A 25,005-nucleotide genomic window follows, 5' to 3' on the forward strand; every position below is an offset into this window, starting at 1 on the left:
GGAAGCTAGTGACTTTATGAGAAATAAAGATATTATCAAACAGAACCAAAGGAATGAAAAAGTGGAAGACAATGTGAAATATCTCATTGGAAAAATCACTGACCTGGAAAATAGATCCAGGAGAGATAATTTAAAAATTATTGGACTACCTGAAAGCCATGATCAAAAAAAGAGCCTAGATATCATCTTTCAAGAAATTATCAAGGAAAACTGCCCTGATATTCTAGAGTCAGAGGGTAAAATAGAAATTGAAAGAATCCACAGATTGCCTCCTCAAATAGTTCCTAAAAAGAAAACTCCTAGGAATATTGTCACCAAATTCCAGAGCTCCCAGATCAAAGAGAAAATACTGCAAGCAGCCAGAAAGAAACAATTGGAGTATTGTGAAAACACAATCAGAATAACACAGGATCTAGCATCTTCTACATTAAGGGATCGAAGGGCTTGGAATATGATATTCCAGAGGTCAATGGAACTAGGATTAAAACCAAGAATCACCTACCCAGCAAAAGTGAGTATCATGCTCCAAGGCAAAATATGGATTTTCAACAAAATAGAGGGGTTTCAAGCTTTCTCAGTGAAAAGACAAGAGCTGAATAGAAAATTTGACTTTCAAACACAAGAATCAAGCATGAAAAGGTAAACAAGAAAAAGAAATCACAAGGGACTTACTAAAGTTGAACTGTTTTGTTTACATTCCTACATGGAAAGATGATGTGTATGATTCATGAGACCTCAGTATTAGGGTAGCTGAAGGGTGTGTGTGTGTGTGTGTGTGTGTGTGTGTGCATATATATAGATAGAGTACACAGGGTAAGTTGAATATGAAGGGATGATATCTAAAAAAAATTAAATCAAATTAAGGGATGAGAGAGGAATATATTGAGAGAGGGAGAAAGGGAAAGATAGAATGGGGTAAATTATCTCGCATAAAAGTGGCAAGAAAAAGAAGTTCTGTAGGAAGGGAAGAGGAGGTAGGTGAGGGGGAATGAGTGAATCTTGCTCTCATCACATCTGACCTGAGGAGGGAATACCATACACACTCAATTGGGCATCTTATCCCACAGGAAAGAAGGAGGAAGAAGATAAAAAAGGGGATGATAGAAGGGAGGGCAGATAGGGGGAGGGAGTAATCAAAAACAAACACTTTCGAAAAGGGACAGGGTCAAGGCAGAAAATTCAATAAAGGGGGATAGGTTAGGAAGGAGCAAAATATAGTTAGTCTTTCACAACATGAGTATTGTGGAAAGGTTTTACATAACGATATGCATGTGGCCTATGTTGAATTGCTTGCCTTCTCAGGGAGGGTGAGTGGGAAGGGAAGAGAGGAATGAATTTGGAACTCAAAGTTTTAAAAACAGATGTTCAAAAACAAAAAAAAAATTTTTGCATGCAACTTGGAAATAAGATACACAGGCAATGGGCCATAGAAATTTATTTTGCCCTACAAGAAAGGAAGGGAAAAGGGGATGGGAGGGTAGTTGGATGATAGAAGGGAGGGCTGACTGGGGAACGGGGCAACCAGAATATATGCCATCTTGGAGTGGGGGGGGAGGGTAGAAATGGGGAGAAAATTTGTAATTCAAACTCTTGTTAAAATCAATGCTGAAAACTAAATATATTAAATAAATTAAATAAATAAATATTAAAACTAAAAAAAAAAAAGGCAGAGGATCTAGGTCTTGGGAGAACATAGTAGAAGGAATGGGTTTGTCTTGGAGCCTCCTATATTAGGACAGATATAGACAAGCTGGAGTTGATCCAGAAAAGGGTGACCACAATGCTGAATAGACTGGAGAATAGACCATTTGAGGATCAACGAAAGTTATGGCACTTTTCTATTTCCTAATCCTTAGGAATTTGGGGATACAACAGCATCTTCAAGTATTTAAAGGGCTGCCAAACGGAGCAGGGTAGACTTGTACTGCTTGGTCCCAGAGGCCAGAACCAGGTACATTTTGTAGAAGCTACCAAAGGCAGATTAAGACAGCATACAGGGAAAAAACAACTACAAGTTTTGAAATCACTAAAGCTATCTAAAAGCAGGGCTATCTCCAAAGGATGAGTTTCCCCATCATTGGAGGTTTTTAAGCAAATGTTGGATGACCACTTGTCAGACCTGTTGTAAGAAGGATGCTGGTCAAGTATAGGTTGGACTGGACAGCTTCTGAGGTCCCTTAGATTCTATGATCTTATGTCTCAGACTTGCCCAGGGTCACAGAGTTAGTGTCAGAGTTAGGACTTGAACCCAGGGCCTCCTTACTCCAAATTCTGCGCTCATTTCTCTAAACTAGGGGTGGTGAACCTGTAGCCTCGAGGCTACATGTGGCCCTTTAGGTCCTCAAGAGCAGCCCTTTGACTGAATCCAAACTTTAGACCTAGGGGACCACAGATGGCCTCGAGGCTGCAGATTCCCCACCCCTGCATACCATACTCTATGACATAGGAAAGGTCATTCAATCTGGTTACTTCAGTTTACTCATCTACGAAATGGGGATAATAATACCAGATCATCTTGCGGGAGAATTAGGGAGGGAAAACTAATATGCAGAGCGAGCTCTTGGAGAAATTTCAAAGTAGGCACAGTTGGGTAGTGTGGCTTTGGTGTGTATTTTCTCACCTCTCTCCTTTTGGCAATTTTTTTCCTATCTGTCCCCAGCCCTCCCATTCCTCCAATCTCTTCCAGCCCATTTCCTGTTACCTTAAGAAATGTTCTCAGCTAGCATTGAAACTGTTAGCTGATGGCTGCCTTAATGAGTTATCCCTAATTAGGCTTTTGGCATTTTTAATAGGGAACTCTTAAAGACCAAAGAAGCCTTCTAAGGCCAAAGAAATCATTCCCTCAAAAGGTGGGATTTTAATCCTGTGTTAGGTTAAGGGAAGTATAAATTAAGAAACAGGTTAAGGGAGATACTTTCACCTTCTCTTTCTATTTTAGCATTTTTCTGTCCTTGTGAAACTTTTTTTCTGGCTTAACATCAGGAGAAACTGCTCTTGGGCTGATACCCTTCTCCTCCAAGGAGAAAGCCCCTTCATGGTCCCAAACCAGGAACAGCAACCCTGAGGGTGTCCATGGGACATGGAACGGCTGATAGGCCAGTTTAGCCTTGCTACCGTGGACACTGAGAACCTGACCAGGACACATACTGGGGCAGTAGATAGTGGGCTGGGCTGGGAGTCAGGAAGACCTGTGTACAAGGCTGTGTGCTGCAGAAGACAGATGGATAGAATCAGAGAACCTGGGTTCAAATCTTTGCTCTGACAGATTTTCTGGATGTCCCAGGACAAGTCACCTCCTCTGTGGGATTGTTTCCTCATCTATCAAATGAGGCAGCTGGACAGATGACCTCTATGGTTGTTTGCCACTCTAAATCTATCCTAACCATGATTCTATGATGATGAACTCAAACCTTGCCTCTGACACTTCCTGGTTGTGTGACAATGAGTAAATCACTTAGCCCATGTCAAGTTGTGCTTTTACATCTGGTGCAAAGGCACACTAAAAGCTTGAGGGGGGATATACTTAATTCCTTTAATAAAAAACACATTTAGTAAACCCCATCGTCCCAGGCAGGAGCAGGAAGTTCCCTAGGATTTCAGGAGTTCCTCACAAAAGTCTTTGAGTTGTCTTTATATACCTCCATCCCAAAGGATCCACAGCTGAGTCTTAGGTCAATCCACCTAGGGGCAAAATTAGCTCAAGCAATCACAGATCTCCTCCACAACATCTTGGCTTACAAGCGCCCAGGCTGACAATGTGGGAGTTCAGTGGTTCTACTCAATCCAACCCAGTTCCACTAACTCCTTGGCCTACAACATCTCTGAGCCCCAGTAAGTGCCCTCCTCTGTAAAATGGGAATAATTGCCGTAACATCTATCTCACAAGATTGTTGCGAGGCTCAAATATATCGAGCGAACTGCAAACTTTAGAGTACTATGTAAATACCAGTTATTATTATCTGTGCCTAGCACATTGTTGGAGCTTAATAGATGCTTATTGAATGAATAAGGTCAGATATCATTGTGTTTTGCTATCCCCTCCCACATGCTTCTCCAACTCTGGGGTCAATGGAATATCTGTACCAGCATCAGGAGTGTGAGTTTAAACTGGGGAATACGAGGCCATGGAATCATTAGATTTAGAACAAAAAAGGACCTTGGAGATCATCTAATCTGATCCAGTCTCCCTTATCCCTCCTTCCTCCACAATATAGATATGGATATAGATATAGATATAGATGGAAATTAAGACTCAAAGATTATTTTGCTTGCACCAAAGCCACATTGTCCATATGTGGCCGAGCCAGAATTTGAATCCCTACACTAAACCAACTTGTTTTCCAAATATCATGCTTCTTTTTTCCACCTGCTTATAATGACAATTTAGATTTGAAGATCTTTCCCACCCATTAATAGGCCATGTGACCTGCTTATGTCATAGGAAGCCTAAGTCACATGTAGTGGGAGGAGCTTGCTGAGAGGAAAAGGAAAGTATGTCACAGGAAATGCAGAGAGAGAGCAGTTAAAACTGAGGGAGAGAGCAGACCTGGTGGCTGTGGTCTGAGTGATTGTTGGTGACGAGGCCCCAGCAGTGGGGCGGATGGCTTTGAGATGGAGTAGTTCTCTGCTGCGATAATGTGTATTGAATTCTTTGCTGCTATGATGGATTGGGCTTACTGGCTTTAGGATCTGGTCCTCTGGTGTCTGAATAAATGGTTTACCTCTTCTACCTTCTATATGGAGAGTCTCTTATATTTTGTGATACAGAACCCAATAGGCATATTCACAATTATCATCTATATTGTGATTATTGCCTTGCTAATACACTGCTTCAATTTGAAATCATCCTAAACAGTCTGTCACCTTCTAGGTCCTGTCTAATCCAGAGCAGAAGTGTCAAGTGGACTTCGTGCAAGCTCTCAACACTCTTGGGTGTGGGCAAGAACCAGATTAAAATATAACTGGCAAATGTTTAACCAAATAAATAAATATACAATTAAATATAGATAACATTACATTTTAAAACTAAGTCAATATGCAACCTGCAGAGACCTTACGTGTAGCTTACCACCTATCCCATTTCTCCTTGAGTTTGACATTAACTAGTCTAGAGAACTTCTGGAAATGCAGACTAATTCTGAGAATCCAGCAAATGCTGGGCTATCTGAAATTTTCCCTTCCCTCTCCAGTTTGAATAACTCAGAAAAAATCGTGTGTCAGCTCAAAGCTCTATGAATAGTGACGAGTGGGATTGGTAATCGGGAGAAACCAAATACGATGGGGAAAGGAGAAAGGTCCTCTGTAGAGAGTGGTGAAAAACAATGAGAAAAGAGAACTCTGGAGGGGTTGATTCCCTTCCCCCTCCCCCAAAATGGAACTCGAGGAGAATATAGAATGATTGGAGTATGCTAAAAGATTGTCCCCAGCCTGGCTTGAGAAACTGATGGATCGGCTATGCTATGAAACCATGGGAACTGGCAACAAGGTTAGGCAAGGATATGTGTGTGTGTGTGTGTGTGTGTGTGTGTGTGTGTGTGTGTGTGTGACCGGCCATAAAAGGAGAGAAATGTTACCCCAAAGGAGCAGCAGGGTGTTGCTAAGTCTAAGAAAAGACTTGTTGAGGAAGAAATCTCCACCACAAGCAGACCTAATTTTCCAGACTACAAGGGTCTCAGGGATATACTTGCATCCTTGGACTATAATGGTCCTTCATTTTTGTTCTCCTTGTTCTATAACATTTTGATGTATACTTAAGAGTGGAGTCGGTCTCAGTGTACCAGGAAAGATTGGGGTATATGGGGTATTTAGGGCACCTCTGGTACGAGGGCTTGCTGAGCCCTTTTCAGAGCTGTTCATCCACCTTTGGCATCTGTCACCTAACTCTTGCTTATAGCTCCAAGAAGCTGTAGCATGCTCAGTAGCCACACCCTGGTTAAAAAAAAATCTTAGTAGATGGATTAAACTATGTTGAGGGCAACTGATAGGTCTCAAACCCATCAGTGACTTAGGAGAATTTCTATCCCAAGCATGCAAAGACTTCTCCCAGCAAATGGGCATATGAGAACCTGTGTTCCGATGGCCACAAAGGCAGCTGAAGCACATACTGTGGAATTCTGAGAGCTTGGTCAGACATTGAAGTCACCAAGGTCATCCACTCCATCCTGGGCCATTGCCAGTCATCCTGACTTTTGTCCTGCCACTGGACTTTGTGGACTCTGGAAGAGAGAGCAAGGCTGATGATTTTGTGCAACTCTGTCTCACTTAAATACAATTCAGGCACAAGTCAAGACATCACCCCATGATGTCATTGGTCCTTTCCAAAAACTGAGGACAAACAAGAACAACCACACCAGCATAGTATGGTATAGTAAAGGGATACTATGCATACCGTGACTCAGGGTTTCTGGATGGGAGCTATGAGACAAGAGAGGAAGAAAAATCCCCCTAAAATGTACCTGAGCCATGATATTATATCGTAGAGATGGAAGGGACTTTAGAAATTATCTAGTCAAAGCCCCCAATTTACAGATGAGGAAACTGTGAAGGGAGAAATGAAGTGACAGCCATTGTCACGCAGCTGATAAATATATCAAGGATTCAAACACAGGTCCTCTCTCTCTGTTTCTCTGTCTCTGTCTCTGTCTCTCCTCCCTTCCACCTCCTGTTTAGGGCTCTTTCTGCCTTCAGTAAATGCACTGCTTCTCAAGAAGGGAAGGAGTGAGGTAAAGATAGGAACAGGATGGAAGGAAATAGAATTGAGAGAAGAGAAAGGGAATAGACACATACGTAGAAGTTGGGGAAGGAGGAGTTTGCAAAGAGGAAAGTGAAGAGCAGGGAGGGGAGACAGTGAGTTTTAGAGACAAGGTTATAAAAGATTAATATGTAAGATGAAAGGCAACATGATGGATGAAATGAAGCATATTTGCTTATTTGGGGTTGTACCTCTAAATTCTATCCTATCAAGGAGGTTAAGCAAGTACAAACTATAATGTGAGAAACAATACGGTGTATTGAAAAGGGTGCTGGATTTGAAGTAGAGGATATGAGTTCAAATCCTGAGTTCACTACCTACTACCTGTATGACCTGTACCTGCTACAAGAAGCCTTTTTCAGTCCCCCTTAACGTTAGTGCCTTCCTCTGTTGATTATCTACAATTTATCTTGTATATATCTTATTTGTACATAGTTGTCATTATATCATCGCCTGTATTTGACTGTAAGCTCCTTGAGGGCAAGGACTGAGATAATTATAAACTTTTTATTGTTTGATGTTATAATTATAGTCTGATGTCTTATTATAACGATAGGGCTCCAGTATGGAGTGTTTAGGCTAAATAATCCTAGTGCCCATAAAGGCAAAAACAGTTTAGTTGTACTTTTCCATTGTTAACTCTGTTGGGCAGAAAAGATGTGAAGCTTTTGATGGCAGAAACTCTTGTTCAGCTAAAAGGGCCTGGATTCATTTTCTTTCTGCTGCCTTGGTTAATGTTAGATCCTCCTACCAGTTTGATAAAGAAATCCCCCTTATCAGACTTCACCCAAACCCTGTATTGATAAGGGATCCCAAGAAATTTTCTACTACATTTTTACTATATTTTCTATTACATTTCTACTACATCTACTACTACATCTGATTAGGAATGCCCTCTCCTACATCTGACACTGATGGCCTGTTCTTAACCAAGACCATTCTTAGGGTATATAATCTTACCAACTAAATCCCAACTTTGATTGTGTTCCCTCCACAACATGTATCTCTCCTGCTGACTGGGGAGAGTTTCTTGTATGTGGGGACAAACCTTGTTTATATTGCTATAGGATATATATGCTTTTTTCCTGTTTACTGTGCCACATAAAAATAAAGTTCATGATTGTATTATTTTCCCGAGTACCAATTATGTAGAAGTCTGGAACCCAGATATTTGCTTTAACCATAAGGCTAAATAAAGCAAGGACCATCTTTAACTTTTCTTTGTATCCCCAGAGCTTAGCATCATGCCTGGCACACAGTAGGCACTTAATAAGAGTTTATTAACCAACTAACTGTAGGTAAGTTACTTCTGAGCTTCAATTTCCTCATCGGCTGGGAAGCATCACAGCCAAATGAAAAAAGTATTCTGGATTTGGTGTCAGAGAACCTGAGTTCAAATCCCAGCGCTGCCTACTATCTGTGTGACGTTGGGAAAATCTCTCAGCCTTTCTGAGCCTGTTTCCTCAACTGTAAAATGAGAGGGTTAGGTCTAGATAATGTCTGAGGTTCCTCCCAGCTTGAAATCTGTGATTCTAATATGGCATTTGGGAGGAGGAGGAGGATCATCTCTAAAGGGTCCATTCAACTTTAAATCTCATGATCCACAGCTCTATGTTGCTTCACCAGCTGACTGCAGCTGACAGAGATCAAGTGAAAAGTAGAGCCCTCACACCCACTCCCTAGAAGTAGAGAACCTCACTAGGGTCTTTCTTAATCAAATTCCCTCAGTTGTTCTTGATCCTTCTCTAAAATTTCTTCTTTATATACTTGTATCCCTCCAGTGGAATGTATGCTCCTTAAAGGCAAGGACTGTTGCTTTCTTTTTTTTTCTTCCTTCCCCCCTCTTTTTTTTTTGTCTGCATTTTCAGCACAGTTACTTTCAATATGAAAGTGAAATGAAAACAAAGTAGGCTGGGTCTGGTGGTAAAAAGGGGCAGTTCTGAGTTTTAATTTTTTTTAAAGTAGATTCTTGTCTAAAGCCTCACAGGAGTACAAACACTCACTTGCATGCTATGTGAGAGATCTTAACCTTCAAACTTAATCAAGATTTTCTACCCTTTCCCTCCCTTCCTTCTTCGGCTACAAGTCTTTGAAGAAAATGGATTGTAGCCAGAGGAGAACCTGATGCAGAGGACTGGGTGGTGTTTTTCTTTTCAAAGGAGGCTGATGTGAGTATTATGTTGTTTGTGGTACTTGATCTTTGAAACAGCTCAAATGACAAACAGTTGAGATGATGGAAAAGAAGGGGCTTTGGACTCTCATCCTGGGGAGATCTTGGGAGCTAAAATTAGTTCCAGTCATTTGGGATGATCTAAGTGGGGTCCGGGTGATAGCACCGGGACTGGATGAGATAGTTTTTTCTTCCCTCGAGATCTTACTGTGTTTCCTTCCTGTCCCTAAGATTATTGTTTTCATTGGGAAGTTCAACAGCAAATAATATATGCAAGAAATGTTCATTCCAGGAAATTTGAACCTCTTTCCAGAGTTCCTGTTAGAGAGCTTTCTCAAGTCTAGCAGTCGCAGATGTGTTTTTCTCCCAGCGTTATCTGCTTTTAATTACATTCTCTTTGACATGCAGTATTGCTACTCTGGACTAACTCCTCTTTAAAAAAACCATATTGATATCTTTTGGCTTTGTGCTACCTTTGTTTTCCAATACATCCCTCCTTCTTCATCCTCCCAGAGATTCTCTATAGCAAAGAACTAACAGTTCTTCTAACTAAACGAATGGTAAAACTAACCAACACATTAGCTAAGTCCAACAGTATATGCAGAATTCCATACTTGTAGTCCCACACCTCTACAAAGAAAGAAGTGTGGTACATTTGCATATTTCTTTTTTAGAGCCAACTTTGATCACTGTAATTAGGTGGCATTCAGTTTCTTTTTGGTGTTGCTTTTCTTACCATTTACCTTGTTATTGTCATTGTGTGTATTGTTTACCTGGGTCTAGGATTAGCTCCTGTTTTCTTCTTTATAGAATATTTGAACAGTTAAGTATGAAATGAAGGTATTATTTTATGGGAGTGTTCACAAAGCTATCAGATGACAACAGCATTACTGAAGCATTCCTTCTAGTTTAAATGTGCAAACCCATTTGTTGAACATTTGTGTCCAGTAATTCCCTAGATACTATGTTGGGAACAGAAATGAATCAGACAACACTATCCCTATTCTGGTACAATATGTAATCTGCTTAGGGAACATAAAATGTGCCTCACCTCCTCCCACCCCATTTTATTTTGAAGATAATTACAAAGCAATATACTTCAGTGAGTAGTGTGGTATTGTGGATAGAGAGACGGCCTTGGAGTCAGAATGACCCCTTTGACTCTTACTGGCTGTATGACCCTGCGCAAGTCACTTAACCTCTTAATGCCCCCAGGTACCTCTCTAAGACTCTAGGTCACAGAAGTCGTATTGATCTGCATTGGTAGAGGCAGCTCCTCACCAGGAATTCCCTATATGAGTAAAATCACAGGTTTAGTTTGAGAAAGAAAGAAGGAGAGGAAGATAGGAAGGAAGGAAAGAAAGAGAGAGAAAGTGAAAGAAAAAGAAAAAAGAGAAAGGAAGGGAAGAAAGAAAGGAGGGAGAGGAGAAAGAGAGAAAGAAATAGAGAGAAAAGAAAGAAAGTAAAAAAGAAAAAGAAAGAGGGAGAGAGGAAGGAAGGAAGAAAAAATAAGGAAGGAAAGAAGAAAGAAAGAAAGAAAGCGAGAGAGAAAAGGGAAGAAAGAAAGACATTTTAAAAATCTGTGATGTTGCTGGTCTGGCCACCACTCCTTAGGTAGTTGATAGTTTCAGCAGTTGTCATAGCCAAAACATTTCATAATCTGGTAGACGATTAGTTGGTAATGAGCTTCTCCAATCTTATTTGGATCGATCCTCAAACTAGAAACAGTGTTAGGGATGGGCCTAGAGGACCAAAGAAACTACCTTCTATGGACAGAAGCTTTGAGAACACAGTCACTTGCGCGCCATACTGACTTTTCTAAATACAAATTAATAGGATACAAAGTGAATAGGAAGCAACATAGTGTAGTGAAAAGAGCGCTGGATTTGGAATCAGAAGACCTGAATTTAAATCTCAGTTTACCACTTTGGGGTAAGTCATTTCTCTCTGAGGCCCCAGTTTCTTTATTTTTAAGATAAAGAAGTGAAATGAATTTATTTTAAAGGAAGGAAAAATACTGGAAGTTGTACTAAATGGCTTCCAATACCTTCATGCTCTAAAGCCTATCATCCCATGAGCATTAAATGTAGAGTCAGAAGCCCTGGGTTCAAATCCTGATATTTACTACTAGTAGCTGCGTGATATACTAAGCTAGTCATTCACTCTCTCTGAAACTCAGTTTCCTCATTTGTAAGATGAGTACAGTATATCACATCGTTGTTATTGTCGTTCAGTCATGTTTAACTCTTCATGGTCCCATTTGAGGATTTCTTAGCAAAGATCCTGGAGTGGTTTTGCCATTTCCTTCTCCAGCTCATTTTACAGATGAGGAAACTGAGGCAAACTGGTTCAAGTGACTTGCCCAGGGTCACCCAGCTAGTAAGTGTCTGAGGCTGGATTTAAACTCAGGAAGATGAGTCTTCCTGACTCCAGGCCCAGCACTCTCTCCACTAGCTGCCCTGTATATCAGATTGGATGGTCCCTAAATTGCCTCCCAGCTCTAAATCCCATGGATACATAAATGTTGAAGCGATACAGAACCAAAGGGAGATCAACCAGAGCTCAGCAAAGTTAACCTTGAAACACTTCCTGGAGAAGAGGATTCCTGAGGAACTGATGGGCACAGATTGTAAAAGAGCACTTGAGGGATGAGGACAGGAAGTAGAAAAGTCATGTGTTGGGGAAAGCAGTGGTTTTTCTAATGTGTTTTGATGAACTGATTGTCTTGCATTAAAAATAAAATGTTTTCTATGGAGCATGCAGGGTTTAAGTCGCTTTTAGGAGAGAAGGGCATTAAGAATACCTTTAATGTTAGTTATCTAGGCACCATCCTAGGGACATAGAATGAGGCATAGGATGTTGTGTCTTACATTGGACTTCAGTTAAAGAGATAGTAGGATATATTGGAAAGAGTGCTAGATTTAGGATCAGAAGACTGGGGTTCCAATTTCCTCTTGACTATTTGTGTGACACTGGGTAAAAGTCACTTATCCTCTGTGAACCTCAGTTTCCTTATCTGTAAAATGGAGATAATACTTGCACTGCCTTTTCCCTAGAACCAATCAAGAAAAGCACTTTGCCAAACTTCAGGCTCTAGGTAAAGGCGAATTGTTATTAGTATCATGGTTATTATTATTATTAATTGTTCCTATTCTCATCATCACAAGTACCTGATGCCCAGCCTAGTTCAAATGCCTCCTAACTGGCTTGACTCCCTGCTTCCAGTCTCTTCTTGACTCAAACCATTTTTTTATCCTAACACCAGACTCACCTTTCTGAAACATCACTTTCATCCAGGAGGTAGGGTCAGCACAATGGAATATGTCTTGGATCTGGACCTCAGTTCCTTCATTAATAAAATTAGGTGGTTGAACTAGGTCAGGGCTGGGGCACCTGCAGCCTTGAGGCCATGAATCCAAACTTTACAGAACAAATCCTGGACTTAGTCAAAGGGCCATGCTTGAGGACCCAGAGGGCCACATATGGCCTGAAGGCCACAGGTTCCCCACCCCGGCCTAGAAATTCATTCACTAATTTTGTGGTTACCCAGACAGGGGTCTCTAAGGCCATTATTCCCCTACATGCATTGTCTTCCCCTTTATAGTATAAATGCCTTGAGAGCCAGATTTGTCTTATTTTCTGTGATTATATTCCCCAAAGGCAAAGTGCTTGCCACGTAACAAGTGCTTAATGAATGTCATTTTTGTATCATTCATTCATGACACCATTTTAAATGGAAATAAAAGTAAAATTCTGTACTTGGGTTAAAAAATCAACTGCAAAAATGATAAGCAGGTCGATTTCAGAAAAACATGGAAAGACTTACATGAACTGATGCTGAGTGATGTGAACAGAACCAGGTGAACATTGTACATAGTAACAGCAACACTATGCAATGACCAACTCTGATAGACTTAGCTCTTCTCAGCAATGCAATGATCTAAGACAATTCCAAAAGACTCATCATAGAACATGCTATCCACATCCAGAGAAAGAACTATGGAGTCTGAATGTAGATCGAAGCATACAATTTTCACTTTTGGGGGGTTGGGTTTTTTGGGGTGACTTTTTCCTTTTGTTCTGTTTCTTCTTTCACAACATGAGCAGAGTGGAAATATGTTTACATGATTGCACATGTATAACCTACATTAGATTGCTTGCCATCTTAGCGAGGGTGAATAGGAAGGAGGGAGTAAAAAAAAATTGAAACTCAAAATCTTATAAAAATGAATGTTGAAAACTATCTTCATATGTAATTGGAAAAAATAAAATACCATTTACCAAATAAATAAATAAAATCAACTGCACAACTACAGGCTGTATGTGTATGCACATGTATGTGATTTGGTAATAGCTCATTTAAAAGAAAATACCTAGAGGACAGAGGTGGCCTTGGCAGAGAAGAAGTAGAGAAATGGTAAATGTAGTAGTGACTTAGGGCAGCTAGATGGCACAGTGGATAGAAGATAAGTCTTCCTGAGTTCAAATCTAGCCTCAAACACTTACCAGCTGTGTGACCTTGGGCAAGTCAATTCACCCTGTTTTCCTCAATTTCCTAATCTGTAAAATGAACTGGAAAAGGAAATGCAAAACACTCTAGTATCTTTGCCAAGAAAACCCCAAATGAAGTCATGAAAAGCAGAAGACTGAAAAATGGCTAAACAACAAAAATGAGTATGCTGGATCAGTGGATTAGAAGTCCTTCGAGGTTCTTTCCAGCTCTAAATCCATGATCCAAGGATCCTCTTTATTAACAAGATTTAGAATTGAAAGCATCTTCTAATCTGATAGAGTTCAAGCATTTCATTTTACTGATCAGGAAACTGAGGCCTAGGGACTTCTGGGTGACTTGTGGAACATCACAGAGGCATTAAGTATCAGAATGGAGATTTAAAGATGGACCCAAGCTTCCTCAGACACAAGAGGAAGAGGTTGGATGTCTACATTCGTTACAGCTCTGGCATCCATCAAGTTGAAGTGCTATGATAAAATTCAAAATGGCTACCTCTCAATTACTCAGGGCCAGAGTATCCAAACTATGAGTTGTGACTTCTCATCCCACCTCTTGTTTCATGTGGAAGAGGAATTAGACTTCTTATTAGACATCTTCTTTTGGAGGACAGAAATGGGACTAATAGGTGGAAGTTACTGGGAGACAAGTTTTAGTTCAACACCAAGGAAAAACTTCCAAATAATTAAGCTGTCCCAGAATGACTACATTAGAAAAGTAGTGAGTTCACCATCAGTGGAGGTCTCCAAACAAAGGTTATATGACTACTTGAGGATGTGGTAGAGGTTTCATTTTGAGGAGTGTGAAGAGGAGGTTGGGCTAGAAGATTTCTGAGATTCTAAGATTCTGTATCCTCTTTATACTCATCCCACGGGCCAGACAACATTAAACTGAAAACCAAAGCAAGTCAATTAGAGAGCTTGATTGAGCTAATTTGTGGGTCAAAGAGTCATGAAGTGCTCATGAATATTCCTGGGTATCAACTGATCTGCTGTTTTCTGGCAAAGAGATAGGTGCTTCCCTACTTTCCTATTATTATTTGTACTTAAAATTCTTTGAACTCATCAAAGAAGGTTGTTTTCTTTCTTCAAAGACAGTAGGAGAAGGGAGAATTTGGAAACCTATGGCCATTTGCATGAGGAAACAGATTCACAGAATAATAGACTCTCAGAATCTCAGAGTTGGAATTAACCATAAGAGATGAGCTATTCCAGATCACATCTGAGCAAGAATCCCTGCAATAACAGACCTGACAAGTGGCTGTCCAATACCAACTCAAAGACTTCCAGTGCTGGAGAACTTGCTGTCTCCCAAGGCATCCCTTTCCAGTCTTGGACAGCTTGAATTGTTACAAAGAGTTTCCTTATGTGAAGCTTAAATCTGCTATTTTGCAACTTCTACAACTAATAGATCCAACTTCCGACTTCTGGAGCAAAAAAAGAACACATCTAACCCTTCTTCCACATGACATCCCTTCAAAAACTTGAAGATAATGCTTAAGCTGCATTTAATATAATTCATTCATCTTACAGATGAGGAAACTGAGACCAAGAGGGGGGAAGTCACCTGTCTAAAGTTACACAGTAAGGTTGTGGTAGAGTGGGACTAAAATCTGGGTCTTCTAATCCCCAGTCCATTGCTGCCTTCAATGTGAAGAATTCTGGGAGGAGGAATTGCTATTCGTCCTTCATCCTCAAAGAAGAGCAATGACCAGATGGGCGATGTCTTGACTTGCAAGCGAATTAGATTTAAGTGAGGCAGTGCTGTTCAAAGTCATCAGCTTCACTCTCTGGGAGGAGGAAAGGATGATGACAATGATACTAAATCATCAGGTGTGTAACCCCTGAGCTTTTTCAGGTGGAAGTAAGTGGAACAGAGAGAGCCATTCAGGGACTGAAAGATGTCTCTAGGAGTTGAACACTAGTAGCAATTACACATGATGGCATATTTCTTCTTTCCTATCCTTCTCTCATCATTGTCTATCAAAATCTTACCCATCTTTTTTGGGGTCCCCCATCACTGCTGGTCTTCAAGAAAAGACTGGATTTTGTAGAGGCAACTCCTATTTTTGGTATGGGTTGACCCAGTTGTGTGTTGGTAAATGTTTAACAACTGGCTCTCTGAAGAGGAAAAAAAAGTGCCATGACACAATTTTAAGTTTGATCTTCATTGTTAATATTCACTCCATCACTTTCTTAAGTCTGGACTATCGAATATATCAAAACCTGATTTGTAATACTTGCTGATGTCCGAAGTGTATTTACTCATAATGAAAATTTAACAATCAGCTCTTGGGTTCCAGTTTCAGCTGGCTCTTGCTACTGAGACTCCACAATTCTATCTATTTCATGATATTTTCTTTGCTGCCCTCAAATTTGATATGATCTTCTTCCACCAAACCCCATATCACTACCTTTGTTTGGCACATTGCAGGTGCTTAATGAATGCATGCTAATTAATGGATTGAGTGATTTGTCACACTCTTTAGAACTTGTAAATAAACACATTGCATTTGTTGTATAACTACTTATATATAAACATGTTGCATGTATCCCCCCTCTCCCACAGAATGTAAGCTCCTTGAGAACTGTTTAATTTTTATTTTTGTTTCCAGCGCCCAGCACAATGCCTGGCAGAGAATAAGTGTTTACAACAAATGCTCGTCAATTGATAACCATAGCCTGCCAAAAATTGAAGTTATGTGTCTGTCTGATCCAGCCTAATGTAGAACAAACTCATCAAATTTGTCTTTATGTCCCTGGAGGGGCCTACCACAGGGGCTAGCCTACAAGTATTTATTGCACTGCATGGATTTGAAGTTAGAAAACTAAACCTTTCTAGAGAAATCAGGAAAACTTCTGAAATTTCTGTAGACAGGTTTGTGAGCAAAAAACCCCAAAAACAAAAGAGGAAAACTTTTCCAGGTAAAAGTTTACAAGAGAGTCAGAAACCACAGGCTCCGCAATGATTCACATGTCAAAAACTAAAGAATTTCACTTCTTTCTCTTGGCTTTCTAATTTCCCTTCTTTTGTACTGTTGTGTCTGCGAGCAAATGAAGAAAGAGAATCAATGTCCTCAAGTGCCCATTTCTTCCCATCTATATCATCTGCTCCCTAACAATCTGGCAAATCCTCAGGCACACAGTCTGCATGAAGGCTGATGCATGAAATAAATGGTGTGGTGAAGGTACAGCAGTGCTCACAATAACCAATACACAATTTCATGCAAGCCATGCCCAAGAAAATGCCTGAGAGATAAACAAATTGATAAAAAAAAAAAACAACGGAGCACATTGGTGGCATATGAAGGCTAACAAAGTAGTTTTCCTCCCAATAACCCTGTGACATAAGCAGTGTGAATATCACCTCCATTTTACAGATGAGGAAACTGAGGCTAAGAAAGGTGAAGAGACTTGCACAGGGTTCACTCAGCATTAGGGACAGGGTTTGAACTCAAGTCTCTTTATTCAGAATTTAGAGCTCTTGCTAAGAGAAAATAGTAAGTGCTTTCTATAAGTCAGCTACTCTAAGTACTGATACCACAAATGAGCTCACAAAATGGTGAAAACAACATGTAAAAATCTAGGTATATACAAGATATATAGAGTAGATGGAAAGAAATGGACCTGGGATATCCATCGGGGTCACGTTCTGAGACTGTTGTGTTTTCAATTTATTTATTTATTAATAATTCTCATTAATTAGGTAATTTGATTGTTATTACAATCTGAGATTATTGTGTTTGGGGGGAGGAAAATTAGAATGTGTTCCCCTGGGGTCCCTAAATTTCTGAAATTTGTTATGTTTATTTTTTCATGCATGGATTTAAGAATATAAGGAAAGTAATCAAGATCATTGTTCGGTCTCTGACAATGGCAGCATATTATATGTATATATGTATACATATACATGTATGTATATATGTATATATGCATATATGTGCATATATGCATGTGTATATATGTATAAATATGTATATGTATATACATATACACATACATATACATACATACACCCACACAGAGCATTTAGAGTCAGCCAGGTGACATAATGATAGGCCACCAGACTTGGAGTCAGGAAGATTCTAGTTCAAATCCTACCTCAGACATTTACTAGCTGCATGATCTTGGGGAAGATAGATGCTTTCTCAGAGCTTTGACTGCCTCATCCATAAAACGGGGATAATGATTATACCTCTACTAATAGGGCTGTTGAGAGGACTAAATAAAAAAAAAGTGTCAATCAGTTTGTGAACTCTAAAGGATAGAAATATTAGCTATTATTATTCAGACTTACAAAGGGCAGTAGAAGTTATCTAGCCTGTTGTCTAGTCATATCTGACTCTTTGTGACCCCATTTGGGGTTTTATTGGCAGAGATACTAAAGTGGTTTGCCATTTTCTTCTCCAGCTCATTTTATAGATGAAGAAACTAAGGCAAACAGGATTCAGTGACTTGCTCAGGGTCGCACAGTTAGTAGGTGTTTGGACTCAGGAAGATGTCTTCCTGATTCCAGGCTACAGGCTCGATAGACTCTGCCACCTAGCTGCCCAGTGGCACAGTGGATAGAGCATAGAAATGGACCCTTCCCATCCACATAATCACTTAGAAAACCACAAATTAACATTATCTATGTTTTATGGTATCTTTATTTATTTCATCAAACATTTCCCAATTGCATTTTAATGTGGTTCTGGCAGCACTTGGGAAAATGATTATTTTGCCACTGCTGATTTAGCCCAACTTCATTATTTTAGGGAAAATTGATATATGATGTTGACATCCCACAAAGTAGTTCTTAGAGCCTCATAAGTATACTCAACCCTCAGAAGTTTATCCAGAATTGCTGTCTTTCCTCTGCACTTCATGCTGCCTCTACCTAAAAATTTCCAATGGCTGGGAGGGCTCTCACTACCACATACTGTAGACTAGCTCATTTTACTTACAAAGATCTCTAATTGTTAGAGGGTTTAAAAAAATACTGAACCCAAATCTGCCTTCTGTTTGTTTTTCTATTATACATATGGGATCTAGAAGAGCCAGTACTGCTCCTGATTATCCTGGGAGCCAGCTTGCTTATAATGGCACCAAACACTGTAGATCAGAAAGTAGGAAAAATGGGGAGAAGGTCTTCAGCTCAGGCTGAAGATTTGTAGGGAGACCACCTCATTGGGTGAAATCCTAGGAAGGCACTGAATTCAGGCTCCGCCACTTAAAGCCTTTGTGACCTTAAGCAAGTCACTTCCCCTGTTCAAACCTGTTTCCTTGTGTATAAAATGAGGGATTAGGGTTAGATGATCTCTAAGGGCCAATCCAGATCAACATATATCTGTATAGCTTAGTATGTATACAGATGTCTGATTATGGCAAGTCTCTTATTTAATAGTGATAATAACTAGAACTTACATAAGACTTTCAGGTTTGCGAAGTATTTTACAAATTTTATCTCATTTAACTTCACAACGACCCTAAGAGGTAGATGTTATTATTATCCCCGTTTTAACAGATGAGGATATTGAGGCAAACAGAGGTTTTTATATGCCCAGAATCACATAGCTAGCAAGTGTCTGAGACTAGTAACAAACATTTACTAAGCTATTGCTGTGTGCAGAACCTGAGCTATGGGCCAGGGGGAGATGGAAAATTTAGACCAGAAAGCATACATCCCTTGTTCTCACAAAGCTTATAGTCTAGTAGGGCACTAAGACATGAACCTAGGTAACAATGATGGACAATGTTATTACATGTTGCAAAGTTAAGGTACGAAACAATGCACTGTGGAGGTGGCCTACTGATGAAGATTGCTCAGAAGGAGGAAAGGAGACTGGTTCACCAATAGCTAAACTGGTTTCTATCTTTGCCTTTTGGTCTTGGAGACAATGAAGCCTTGCCATCAATAATTGGGGCATGGGATCACAGGTTGCTCAATTTAGGCTCAGCAAAAATTAGGAAGAGCAAAGTGGCAGCAGCAGCAAACAATTCAGGTGGAAAGCCCCTGCTTGACCAGCTGAAAAGAGGAAGAAAGGGAAGTCACAGGGTTAGTGAGATGAGCTACCAGACTTGAGTCTGCATCCAGGGTAGCTACAGCATTGCAAAGGGAAGGCTGCCAAACCCTGGAAAAATAGGCAGGCATGATCTGCTGTGGACCCTGTTTTGAGTATGTCCCTTAAAGACTGCCTGCCTGCCTGCTTGCTTACCACTAGACTCTAGCATCTATCTATGCTCTTCTGGGCTGGCTTTAGGTAAAAATTGTGAAGTACATTACAGTGGAGTCTGTTCTCTAGTTCTCTTTTTCCTTCTCTTTCATTTTATTTCTTTTCCCACCCCCTCCATGCAAAGTTCTTTGACAAAATTAGGAGGCTGGACTAGAATCAGGGGTTTTTAACCTGGGTTCCATGAACTTTTTTTTTTTATATATAGGCAATCAGGGCTAAGTGACTTGCCCAGGATCACACAGCTGGTAAGTGTCTGAGGTCAGATTTGAACTTAGATCCTTCTGACTCCAGGGTGGTTGCTCTATCCACTGTGCTTCTGCCCTGGTTCCACGAACTTTAAAAAAATTTTTTTGATTACTATATTTCAATGTAATTGGTTTCCTTTGTAGTCCTACATATTTTATTCTATATGCATTTAAAAACTTTATTCTGAGAAGGGTTCACCAGACTGACAAAAGGGGTCCAGAACACACAAAAAAGGTTAAGAACTCCTGGATGACTAAATTACCTTTCCTGCTCTAAATCTTCTCATCCTGTGACTCAACCTCCCTTCACATACCCAGTACCCTCTTGCTCTTTCCTTCCCTAGGATTAGTATTGTTATGAGAATCAAATGTGATAATATAGATTAAAACCTTTTGCAAACCCTAAAGTGCCATATAAATGTCAGCTCTTATGATGATGACTATTAAAATCTGTCCTTTGGAAAGGATCTTATGGATTGATTTAAATTCAGCTGAAAAGGGCTTTTTGATGCCCAAGGTCAGTTATCTTTTAATGGGACAAAATTCCTATTACTTTTGAGCCAAAGCAATTAAACTCTAGTTGCATAATTGATGGCATCAGTAAACAGGATAAGGGAGTTGTTTTCAACGGGCCAGGACACCTTCCATGGATGCTGAAATCACCAGATGTGGAGGCTGACCCTGATCTTTTATTTTTGTTTTTCCTAAGTTTATTCAAAACAATTATATTTTTAAAATTAAGAGAGTCAGGGGAAGGAGAAGAAAGTATAATAATTCTAATGAAGAGGAGGAATAATTAATTTCCTTTTTCATTGTTGGAAGGGACCTTAGAGATAATCTAGTTCAACCCCCTCACTTGACTGCTAAATGAAACTGAGGCTCAGAGGGCTTAAGTGACTTGCCCTATGTCACGTAAGTTGTCAGTAGCAGAAGTGGAATTCCAACTGAAGTTTTCCAAATTTTGACTTTTGTTTCATGGCCTTCTCCCAGAATCATAATTAGCATTAGTCTCACAAAACACACCCCAGAGCAAGCAGCATGACAGGCACTTTCCATTTTTCCCCCTTTATTTTCTTGGTTTCATTGTGAATTTCAAGTTGTTTACCTCCCTCCTCCAACTCTCATTAAAGAAGGTCAACATTTGATAAAGAGATAGATAGATAGATAGATAGATATGTTTGTGTGTGTATGTGTGTGTGTGTGACCATACAATACATAATTCCATATATCAGTTCTTTCTCTGGGAGGTGGATAGCATTTCCTTCATTGTTCATATGAATGGTCGTATTACTCAGAATAGCAGTTACTCTGTTACTCTTTGAACAGTATTGCTGTTACTGTATGCAATATTCTCTTGGTGCTATTGTTTTACTCTATAGTATTTCATGCAAGTCTTTCCATGTTTTTCTGAAAGCATCCTGTTTGTCATTTTTTATGGCACAGTAATATTCCATCACAGTCATATACCACAACTTATAAAGTCATTCCCCAATTGATGGACATCCTCTCAATTTTCACTTATTTGCCACCACAAAGAGAATTGCTGTTTTAGAACATATAGGCTCTTTTCCTTTTTCCTGATCACCATGAGAAACAGACTTGTATTAGTGGTATTACTAGGTCAAAGGGCATACACAGTTCTATAATTCTGGGCATAATTCCAGATTGCTCTCCAAAATGGTTGGATCAGTTCACAATCCCACCAATATAGTATTAGTGTCTCGATTTTTCCACATCCCCTCCAGCATTTGTCATTTGCTCGCTTCTATCATTTCAGCCATTCTGATAGGTGTGAGGTGATACTTAGTTATTAGTTGCTTTAATTTGCATTTCTCTAATCAATATAATTTAGAACATTTTTCATATGACTATAGATAGCTTTACCTTTTTCTTCCAAAAACTGCCTATTCATATCCTTTGACCATTTATCACTTGGGGAATGACTCATATTCTCATAAATTTGACTGAGTTCTCTATGTATTTGAGATGTGAGGCCTTTATCCAAGAAAATGGCTATAAAATTTTTTCTCTCAATTTTCTGCTTTCCTTCTAATCTTACCTACATTGGTTTTATACATTTGGATAAAACTTTTTTAATTTAATGTGATAAAAATTATTCATTTATATCCCACAATGCTATCTCTTGTTTATTTATAAATTCTTCTCTTATCCACAAATCTTAGGGGTAATATATTCCATGCCCTTTTAATTTACTTAGAATATCTCCCTTTATGTCTAGATCATGTGTCCATTTTGACATTTTCTTGGTAAGTGGTATAAATACTGATCTATACTTAGTTTCTGTCAGACTGCTTTTCAGTTTTCCGAGCAATTTTTACTAAATAGTAAGTTCTTATCCCGAAAGTTTAGATCTTTGCATTAATCAAACATGAGGTTATAATAGTCATTTACTACTGTGTATTTTATCCCTACTCTATTTCACTGATCCATTGTTCTATTTCTTAGCCAGCAATTACCACCTTATAATACAGTTTAGGATCTGGTACTACTAGACCTCTTTCCTTTAATTTTTTTTTCATTAATACCTTTGATATTCTTAACCTTTTGTTCTTCTAAGTGAATTTTGTTATTATTTTTTCTAGCTCGATAAAATAATTTTTGGTAGCTTAATTGAGATTGCACTGAATAAGTAGATTAGTTTAGGTAAAATTATCATTTTTATTATATTGGATACCCAGTGACAATTAGTATTTCTCAAATTATTTAAATCTGACTTGTATATTTGTATAGAAAAACATTTTATAATTATGTTCATATAATTCCTGGGTTTGTCTTGGCAGGTATGCTCTCAGGTATTTTATGTTGTCTATGGTAATTTTAAATGAAATTCTCTCTTACTTTCTCTTCTTGCAAGGCTTTGTTGGTGATATGAAATGCTAATGTATTTTGCTTAAATTATGGTTTCAACTAATTTTATAGTTGAATCCCTAGGATTTTCTAAGTATTCCATCATATTGTCTGCAAAAAGAGATAGCTTTATTTCCTCACTGTCCATTTTGACTCCCTCAATTTATTTTTTTTCTCTTATTGCTATTGCTAGCATTTCTAGTACAATATTGAATAATATTAGTGATATTGGGCATCCTTCCTTCACTCCTTATTTTAGTGGGAAGGTTTTTAGCTTATCTTCATTACAGATAATGCTTGCCGATGGTTTTAGGCAGATATTTATCATTTTAAGGAAAAATCCATTTATACGTGTGCTTTCTAGTGTTTTCAATAGGAATGAGTATTGATTTGCTTTTTCTCTGTCTTATTGATGTAAGCATTTAAAGATATAAATTTTCCTCTGGTTACCATTTTTACTTCATCCCATAAGTTTTGGTATGTTGTCTCATTATTATCATTCTCCTTAATAAAATTATTTATTGTTTCTATGATTTGTTTTTTGATCCAGTCTTTTTTTTTGGAAGGCAGGGAAATTATGGTTAAGTGACTTGCCCAAGGTCACACAGCTAGTAAATGTGTCAAGTGTCTGAGGCTGGATTTGAACTCAGGTCCTTCTGACTCCAGGGCCAATGCTTTACTCACTGTGACACCTAGCTGCCCCAATCCAGGCAATCTTTAAAATTTGATTAGTTGTTGATTAATCTTAAATCTGTGTTTCCATGGTCCTTTTATTGAATGTAATTTTTACTGCATTATGATCTGAAAAGAGTTCATTTAATATTTCTATATTTAACTATAAGGTTTTTATTCCCTAATATATGGTCAATTTTTGTAAAGGTGCTATGTACTGCTGAAAATAAAGGTATATTCCTTTCTGTTCCCATTAAATTTTCTCCAGATGTCTATCATATCTAGGTCATCTAAGATCTATTCATCTCCTTGACTACTTTTTTTGTTGTTGTTGTTGTTAGATTTATGTAGTTCTGAGAGGGAGGAACTGAAATCCCCCACTATTGTAGTTTTCCTATCTATTCCACTTTTAATTCATTTACCTTTCCCTTTATAAATTTGGATTCTATATAGCATTTAGTGCACATATGCTTAGTATTGATATTACTTCATTATCTATGGTACCCTTTAATGCATTATAGTTTCCCTGTTTATCTCTTTTAATTAAATCTATTTTAACTTTAACTTTTTCTGAGATCTTGACTGCTACCCCTGCTTTTTTTTACATCACCTGAAGCATAGTAAATTCTGCTCCAGCTTTTTATTTTAACTCTATGTGTGTCTCTCATTTTTAAATGTGTTTCTTGTAAACAACATATTGTCAGAGTCTGGTTTTTGATCCATTATGCTATCTGTTTCCATTTTATGGGTGAGTTCATTGCATTTGCAAAATTATAATTACTACTTACATATTTTCCTCCATCTTATTTTCCCCTAGTGTTTATTCTTCTCTCTCTGTCTCTGTTTCCTCCCCATCTCTCCTCAGAAGTCTACTTTACTTTTGACAACTGCATCCCTAATCTGCATACCCTTCTTACCCTCTTTTATCTCATCCCCATGCCCTCCTATTTCTTTGGAAGTTAAGAAGACTTTTATACCCAATTAGATGTATATGTTAGTCCCTACTTACCCAGTTCCAATGACAATAAGGTTCCCATGCTGCCCATGACAGGCTCTCAGCTTTTTCAAAAAAACTTACTTGAGTGGGGAGTGGGAAAATAAATCTTTTATCTTGGAACCAAATGCTCCACTATTGGAAGGAATCCAGGGTTTGTCCTGCCTGAGGGGAAATGTGCTACAAGCAGAAAGAGACAAAGGCTTCTGCCATAGAGGCTATCCCTCTAAGGGACTAAGCAGGACTCAGGGTTAGACCAACTATGATAAACTGTACAAGGCACAGGACTCATGAAGATTCACAGAAAACTTCTCTTATAGTGCTCCATTGGCATGCTAAAGAGAAAGTAATTTTCTTCCAGAAAATTTTTGGGAAAACTGTTGTTGAAAAAGATTTTGGTTGTGAGTTTTAGCTGATATGTGAAATAGGTCAGAGTGAGAATGGATGGGAGAAAACTTTCTAGCTGTTTTCCCATTTGTCAAAAACATTTATTCAGTCCTTCATTCCTGTATGTATGCATGCATCTCTCTCTGTCTCTCTGTGTGTGTGTGTGTGTGTGTGTGTGTGTGTGTGTGTATGTT

General features: G+C 38.9%; 1 protein-coding gene across 1 annotated transcript in view; it reads left to right on the plus strand.

Annotated features, from left to right (window-relative positions):
- The first annotated feature begins 8,706 nt into the window (after window positions 1-8,706).
- The window catches only part of PDCD1LG2 (programmed cell death 1 ligand 2), a 54,335-nt gene continuing 38,036 nt past the window's right edge, over window positions 8,707-25,005 (plus strand). The window contains exon 1 of the mRNA XM_036738799.1: window positions 8,707-8,919. The gene's annotated coding sequence lies outside the window, so the exon portion shown is untranslated. The remainder of the gene's footprint in view (window positions 8,920-25,005) is intronic.

Source organism: Trichosurus vulpecula, chromosome 9 (genome assembly GCF_011100635.1).
Source record: "Trichosurus vulpecula isolate mTriVul1 chromosome 9, mTriVul1.pri, whole genome shotgun sequence".
In the NCBI taxonomy this organism is placed as follows: Eukaryota; Metazoa; Chordata; class Mammalia; order Diprotodontia; family Phalangeridae; genus Trichosurus; species Trichosurus vulpecula.